This window comes from Oculina patagonica, chromosome 14 (genome assembly GCF_052425735.1).
Source record: "Oculina patagonica isolate OP01 chromosome 14, crgOcupat, whole genome shotgun sequence".
Taxonomy (NCBI): Eukaryota; Metazoa; Cnidaria; class Anthozoa; order Scleractinia; family Oculinidae; genus Oculina; species Oculina patagonica.
The window spans coordinates 14,620,984-14,630,036 of record NC_135771.1 but is presented as its reverse complement, the minus strand read 5'-3'; positions in this window follow the sequence as shown (position 1 = coordinate 14,630,036).

Here is a 9,053-nt window from a genome sequence, read left to right as displayed (position 1 = left end):
ACAATAATGCCATAATAAGGACAACACAACAAGAAATTTATGACAAAGTTTTCCATGGGCAGAACTATTGTTAAACATTTTAAGCCAAACGCACAAGCGTTTACCGATGCAGTATTGTATCCGTTTCAGTGACGAGTTACGTTCCGGACCACAGAATTTGCAAGAACTAAGGGTCACTACGCAACCTGTTTAAAAAGAAGACATCTAATTCTGTGTCTTGTTGGTTCTTTTGTTACTAGGCTGACTGGGCTAACACATGGAGTCATTTCATAACACGTTTCTAAGGTAGTTCAAGTCTCACTCGAAAATGTTGGCCTGATCATTGAAAACTCTTGTCAAGATATCAACCATGATGTCAGCATCAACACAGCAGTAATATCATGACAACTTAATGGCAGGAACTCGTCAGTCAATATGAGAGAACGAAAAACTGTGCGTACTTGAGACTAATTGAAATAGTAATGAGGCTAAAACCCCTGTAAAATGGAAAAATTGCATTTATATTGAAAACACGCGTGACTTCAATCACTAACAACTGACATGCTTGTACGATTGGAATTACGCACGTCGCAGCAAATATTACTGATAAACGGAAATGACGCAAAACCCACATTGGATTAAATTAATAATTCATTTTTAAAAGACGGAATTCGTGTTGCGTTCGGGAAACTCCACCTTGCGTTAAGTAACCTGCGATCAGGCGTTATTTTTAAAATCAAAGTCTCTTCGAGATATCGACGTTTTTACATGAAGTATGAGTCGAAGGTTTATCCTGTGCGTTGTTCTTCGAACTTATCATTACAGTTTCTTCGTAGTTTAGTTTAACGATTTCCTATCTTCGCGGAGGAAATGCAGCCATATAATTTTGTCAAAAATGGCTCGTCCGCGCCGAGTATTTATACACATATTCCTTAACATTACACAAATAAACAGTGCAAATTCCACCGAGATCTGACAATTCTATACTTTAAAATTGCAAGGACCTTTCGAGGCAGTCGATTACGGCAGCGAAATTAGCAAATGAAACAGCAAAATATGCGTTCGACGCTTTGTTTTTGCGACGCCATATTTGAATTGTTATAGGTAGACCGCTGTTCAATGTGTTCAAGGCCGTATCGTTACGATTGCTCCACGAAAAAGCACGAAAAAAATACGGATATTTCCGACTACTGTCGGAGAAAACATTGCGCATATAATTGCGGCGTAAACAAATCGTTACACTCAAGCTGCGTTTTGTCTAGGCTCTTCGAAGGTCGGATATCAAGACCCACGATTAAACAAAAGCCATATATACAGTGAATGCTTTCGAATTATATTTGAAGATGAAATTCGAAAGAATTTTGCTGTCTTTGACTGAAATTCCACTCGAACTGCGTAGATACGATCGCATGTTGCAAAGCCGATTCATGCAACATTGCTGTCAACGGCTCAACGCGAGGTCTCTAAAAGCTAAAAGAAGCCCCCATCTCTTGCATTTGTTTTAACTTCAATAATATCTTTGAAAAGAGCGAGTTTTTTGGTATGGTTTATTTTTGACGTTTGTAATTTTTAAACGATGTAAGTGCTAGTGATTATTTATTCGTGTTTTAGTTACGCCATCCATTGTTTGTGCGACGCTTTTTATACCTTATTGTTACTTATTTTCGCGGGACTTAATTTTCGCGATTTCCGCGATTTTCAAAAAATCGCGAAATTAAAGACCCGCGAAAATTTATTTCAAACGTTTTCTATTGTATTTTTTATGTTAATTACGTATTTTTGGCCAAATCGCGAAAATAAAGTCCCGCGAAATATGCCTGTTCCATTTTCGCGAAATTAAGTTCCCGCGAAAATAAGTAACAATAAGGTAGATCGCCTTTCAGGCACACGTGCGTTGAGATAAGAAAGCTGACATGTCACTTTTAAAATTGTTGCGTTCGACGAAGGAGAGCGCAAGCCTAATTCTGTTTTGCGTCCTGTGTCTTTTGAGTTGGTAGGCCTGTGCACTGTTATGCGGAATGAATCGAGCCGTAATGCGCACGCAGGTGTATGGACTCCAAATTGGCCGCCCCGATTGATTTTTGCAGGGGCAAGTCTCGGCCGGGAAACTGGTGCGACGATATTTTAGTCTCGTTTTCGCATTGAATCGTCCCTTTTGTCGTCTTTGGTCGCTGTTCTGCATGCGTGCTTCACGAATTCGCTTGAACATTTCGTTTGGTCGCTAGATTGTGTACTTAGTAAAACTGTTTACTTTCGTTCTCGTACAAGAATCGCCTCTTCTGTCGTCTTTGGTCGCTGAACTGCGACCAAAACTGACCGTTGCTTGTGGTCAAATAGCAAATGTTTTGAGTTGTATGAGTTCAAACAACAAACTTTCCGAGTTATGTAGCTCGGCGGCTGTTGAGCCACTTGATCATTACTTGTGATCAGAACACGGCGTTATCGAGTGATGAGGCTCGCATTTGCGTTAAACATTTGCACGGTGTAGCTGACATCAGAGCAGATGAAGCGATCGAATACAACCGAACCATTGTTCAGTCGAGTAAATGCGGCACCGGAAGCATTCTTTTGTACAACGTGACCAAATCACGTCGTGCACAGAGTTCTGTCCAGACTTCGATAAATGATACCCACAATAATTATGATAGTAAACTTAGAAAGTGATATGAAAGAGATGTCCGTGTTGTAGCTGGAAAGAATGGCGATAGGAGTTGTTCTGTTGCTATGATCTCTACAAATGCTGAGAAATCTCTTGCTGTGAAAAAAGCAAAAAGCAACAGGAAACGAGACAGAGAACCATCTCGAATTTCTGTTCGTAGAGTTACTAAATTGCTTAGAAGAAAGAAATATAGAAGTAGACTTAAAAAACTACTGAAACATAATTTCGCAAGCTCCTCACTTATTAGAAATTTTTGTAGCAATTACAAGAAATGGTTTATTTTGTATAACTCTGAACATTTTTACAGTAAATATTTTTTTTTTTTTTCATAAACAAACAGAAAGAGAAAAAAAGATACAAGCATTGCACTGGTAAACAGAAAGAGTTATCAATCGACATGCTTCAAACAAAGTCTGACTTTTGGTCATATTTTCCAAAGTTCAAATTTAAAAGGAGGTATGCTTCCTGCAAATGACAGTTGTAATTTGCCTTGGGTATCTCTTAATGAGAGACTTTCATTAATTAAGTTTAATGCCTTATGATGTTGGTGGGAGTGGAGACTGTTTTTTTAGGTCAGTTTCACACCAACTGTATGGAACTGCAGAGTTGCATTTTCAAATTCGTGCTGCTGGTATTAGGCACGCGAGGTATTTTAGCCTTTGACGTCAATTTCTCCCTATTCGCAACCAAGCTTGGAACAAGGTTGTTTAATGGCGGCCATAAAATATCGGAAATAAACGTTAAAACAAAACGACTTCTGATGTTCGTAATGGATTGAAAATTTGCAAGGTGAGTAAGAAAGTCTTATTGTACACGAAAATATAAAAATATGGAAATCGAAAATTTGATCGTAGTAGCACTTTAATATATTGCTGTTTTAAGTTAACAGTGCTTTCTATGGAATTCACATGTTGCTGTTTCAAATATAAAATAATGTGTCTGTAACCTTAAAGGAACAGTGCCACAGCTGAGTTTAAGTTTGAACTTTGAACTGTGTCGTTACTTTCATACTTGTGTGTTACACATAACACACATTCAAAGACAAGCAATTGTCGTTCATTTTTGGAATTAATAAAGTTATTGTTCACAGTTTATTCGCCATCAATGTTGTTAAATTATTCTTACAAACATTTCACCTTTCTCATTTGTCCCATCACCAACAAATTGTACAAGAAAAAGGGGAAATCTCGGTCAACACCAAAAACTACCCCTCCCTTCAAGCCTTACTCGAACGCATTCCCCTAATCGCTGATAACTACTAGTTATATAACGTTTGTAAATGTGACAAGTCACGTTTTTTCCACAAGATCGCAAGTGATCACCCACAGCGGAAAGTAATCCCTTGAGAAATTAAAACAGTCCCTTGAGAAATTAAAAAAGTCCCTTGAGAGTTTACAAATATGTGGTTCCAAATCTTGTCCGCATAACCCCTATTCTACCAATTTTAGCTTGTAAATAAGCAAAAACGTCGAAAAAAGAAAGCCTGATCGCAGGTTATGCGTTAAGTATCCTGCAGAACAGGCGGTTTATTTTGCGGGTCGAAGCGCAAAGTGCGAGTTTATATTTTGCGGGTTATGCGTTAAGAAAATACACGGCAAGTTATTGTTGCCAAAAAAATAAACCACGAATGTTAAGCCGCAGGGGGGGGGGGGGGGGTAGGCCGGGCATTTAAAGTAAGCTGAGACTTTCCAAGAGCATTTGTATCACTAAGCTTCAATACAATGTTTAAAGAAAGTCCATTTATACGGTCAAAAAATCCGACAACGGGCAAACAATTGCTGTCAAATCCCCTGCCTATACTCGGCCTCACCGTCGATTTAAATCGATTGAAAAGAAATAGAAGTAGAAACCTCGAGCTCGCCAAGTTTGCGAGAACGAGCCGATAGGCGAGTGTTTCCACAGCGTGATCGAGTTCTTCCATCTTTTCTCAAGTGTTGCCACAACTCGATAGAAACACTGAAAACATGTTTTCTATTTCGTTTAGAAAACAGGGCAAGGAAAAAATAAATGACTGGTTTATTTTGATCATCAAAATGTAATGCTGCAAAGGACACAAAATAATGGATGGGTTAAATGTTGAAATGAATATTTTTCCCGTTTGATCAGTCATATTTTTATTCAGCTAATGTAAATGGAATCTATTTCAGGGAATAAACAGTTATGGGCGGGACTTCCTTATTACTTCTAATTTTCGCGACTTCAAAATAATCGCAAATGTAATAAGCGCGAAAAAAACTACGCGAAATTTGAACACGCAAAAATTAAAACCATATTTTATATTAAGACAATTAAAACTAAAAAATGTTTGGAATTGCAAATATCCTCTTCAAAGATGTCTGTCCGTCCTTATTTTCGACAAGCACCCTTCCTCTGATTACTGTTTTATCAGCTTGTAAATCGGCCAAGACCACTTTAGTACAGTCACCGAAGTTTCCGTTTGCAGGCTTCTTGTAGTTACTCGAACCCGACCTTAACATGTTTCCAGTAGTTCCTTAGTCTTGGAAGAATGATCTAGAAAATCCTGACAAAATCGCCGAAAAACTCAATACACTTTTGCTTTAAGTTTTCTTGCAATCGCGAAAATTAATATTCGCGAAATTCGGCACCCGAATTTTCGAAATTAATTTCGCGCGCAAATTAGAAAGAATACTGAGGCCGAAGGTAATGAATGGTTAATTATTAATTTCATAATGTAAAAAGGAAAAATTCACGAGCGCAATTTGCAAATCCGGAAAGTATGTTACCTAACAAATTGCTACTCGTTCAAGTATGTTCTGACAACTGTCCGAAACGGCTTGGAAAATTCTCTTGTAGACCTCGTCACATTGCACGTGCGGCGCAGGCAGGTGTTGTTTTCAAAGAGAACTTGTAGTCCATGTGATTCATACAGTTCTTGTCTTTTTACATTTTGGTTTTAATTTTTTAAAATGCCATGGAAACCTTAAACCAGGCGATGATGTTTAAAATTGTCTGTATTCAAAATTCAGTATTGCTTGTCGCAATATACGTACCTCGCTGTTAAATTTTCATTCACAAAATTGCTTTCTTTATTTTACGCCAGAAATTTTTTCTAATGATAATCCAAATAACGAAACTTGAGATTAAGTTCTTTACGGCAACGTCTTTTCTAATGTTTGTTATTAGTAAAGAAAAACATTCAACTTCGAATGTGCAAATTTTCGACTGTGTCTAAATTTTTACAAGAACAGCAAACAGAGAATAGGTTTACTTAAAAGCTTAAACGAACGTACAACTTGATACTTTGAACAGTTTAGTTTAAAGCGGAGTTATTAGTCTGTTGTCAAATTTGTGGTTTTGCCGATAATTGGCACTTTGTAATTCAAGGACTATATTGTATAACAGACACCCAAACGAACTATTTTAGTTTCCGCAACAGACGACAAAAATACGGTGAAAATACTGTTTGTTTGATGGAAAACTAATTTCCTTCCTGTCTTTTCCCTATAGCATTAGCCCGATGAACAATAAACGCAAAGGCGCACACTAAAACTCCCACAAACACAAATAAAGTTCCAAAAACGAACAGAATAATTATTGTTTCGTTGTCAACCATGGCACACGAAGCAGGTGTCGTTTTATCAGGAGCGCTGTTGTTTCTTCCAACACACTTGAAACCGAGGACAAGAAAAATCACTCCTGGTAGAAAGAACAATATGGTAGTGATGAGCAAGCCGCAGATGCTCAAGTCTAGTTTGCTGCAAAATCGCATTTTAACTGACTCGAGACTGTGTTTTGTATCCTCTGTACAGTTGAAGTAATTAACGTTGTGGCGAACTATATCTAATTTGTTGTTTGGATCTTGTAAATGCGTTCCGTTCCGATGTCGCCCGAAAAGTCGGGCCGTAAAGTTCTTTTTCTTTCAAAACATTTTTCCTTAAAAATTCAAAACATATAAACAGATCTTGCTTTTCTAGTGCGCTTCCCACTTGACTTGAACGTCGACTCACTTCCAGTTAAAACGTTTTCGCTCTGGTGATATATGTTTAGTGATATTTGTCTAGATGTTCATGGAGCTATTTTGAAGCTACAGTGAAGAGAAAACCTTGACAGCAGGTGTGTCTGGAGAATGGCGAAACCTCCTACGGTTTCCTTTCTCTTCAGAATAATGGTCCGATCTCCGATCAATTATGTGATTAGAATTTTTTTTTACAGCAAATAAAAGGCCCGGAGATTTCACCTTTCATTCCCGGTTTACAATAAAAAGAAAGTAATTTTACAGAATCATTTGTGATTGGATAAAGTTGTGCTGTACATTTGTTATAAGTGTTCGCGTGGGAAGTATCGTACAATTTGAATAATATCAGCTTACTTCAACTATCTGTTTATTTATTTAAGAGTAATGAAATTTTCTCGACGTCACAGAAAACAATACTTTTTTTAAAGAATCATCACATTTTAATTTAACACGACATAGAAAGTATTTGAATTGACATTGCTGCTGTGTCTTATCCGCTGTAAACAACAGATTTTTTGCCCGCCTTGACAATCAAAGTTATTTCATGTTATGCGTGAAGCCTCGCCATGTCATCAAACAAAAAAAGGGGCTACTGTAAAGTGCCAACTAAATCTGTCGAGTGAAGACTGCTTGTCAACACACTCGTCTCCTTCACACATTGAACTAGCTACAGCACACACGGTCACGGTGTTTTCAAGTTGGCCATTCGTAATCTTGTTTATTTTCGGTTCTTTGGTGTTTTTACCATTATTTTGAGGTTTCCTTTCATTTGAAATAACTTGTACGTCAGAATTTGAGATACGACAAAGCTCCTAATCAAAGAACTAATAAGGAAAATTTAATTATATATATGAAGACAAAGCCCCTACACCAATCCCCCTCCGTGAAGTAGTATTTGTGCTGATATTTCGAGGCGAAAAAATTGTTCGGCGCTGAATAACTTTTTGTTACGCACTCACTCAGAACGCCTTATCATTATCAGTTTTTACGAATGGTTTCAAAGACTCTATAAAAGAAGACTTTAAATAACTTTTTCCTTGCACAACAATAATTTGTTAAGGATAGCATCAGCCTTGTGGTGATGTGTTTCTAAATCACAAACTGTTGACACTGGAAACCAGGCAACCTTTAAACTATTTCAGAATTCAGGATCACGTTAGCTTGCAACACTCTGTATTAGTATAAAAATAACTATCACATGAATTGTAAAAATACATCATGCTATACATACTAGTTATGCAACGCTTTCGAGTGGTATACTATGGAATATCCCACGAGACACTTGTATTTTCTCGGTATACACACGAGCCTTTTATTTAGGCGAGTGTGTATACGAAGAAAATACAAGTGACAAGTGGGATATTCCATAGTATACCACGAGAAAGTGTTGAGTAACTATTTTATACCATGTCATAGAAAATACGCTTACTAAATTTTGTCGAGAATACAATCGCAGCGCACGATGGGAAGGTTGGGTTGAATACCGTCGAATATACAACGGCTTTCCTGTATTCTGATTGGCTGTATTTTCTATGGCATGGTATAAAGATCTATACATATAGCTTAGGGTGTACAGTCTACTCATCAGTTGCTATATCGCTAGCTAGCACTAGCACATCTCAGTTAGCTACGTTGGCAGTTTCCCCTCCCCTTCCCACCCAGGGTATTAATTGCGGGCCCAAGAGAGGCCCGCAACCCTAATCTTGACAGTGACCAGCGGATTGCGTTTTACGCGTGCGCGCCACGTTAATAGAAAGCGAACCGAAAACGGAAGTTGAAAATTTTGTTCTTCCACTAAGAACGATCGGAATGCGAAAAATGTGTCAATCACGACAGTTTGTCGTAACACCGGAAGAGAAAATCTGTTCTCCAAGAACGATTGTCACATAAGATCTAGGCTTCTGTCACATGGAAGATTGCAAACATTACAATTTGCAGACGTGTTTTACGCCCAGGGGGGGGGGGGGGGGGTACTCCGGGGTCCAAGTGACGGGGATGTGCGAGGGATTTTTTTGGGGTCGAAATTTTCGATTCCGGGATTTTTTTGGGTAGGAGAATTTGGCAGGTATTTTTTTGGGTGACTTGATTTAAATAGGGAGGGGACTTTTTTGGGTATTAAAATCAAACTAAAGTGCATAGCGCGGCCTTGGCAATTTAGGGGTAATTTGACTAGGGATTTTTTTGGGCGTTTTTTTTGGTCCAGGGATTTTTTTGGGCAATGTCAGAAGACTCAGGATTTTTTTGGGTCCTGAGTTTTGCCTCCATTCGATCATCCCCGTCACTTTGATCCCGGAGTACCCCCCCTGGGGTTTTACGGGTGTTGCTTTTGCGAAAATTTGCTCTGATTGTATCACGCATAAACCACGGCAAAGCGAATGATTCCAACAACGGTTATTCTCGAGAAATTCGTTATAACACTGACAACATAGCGAGTTTATC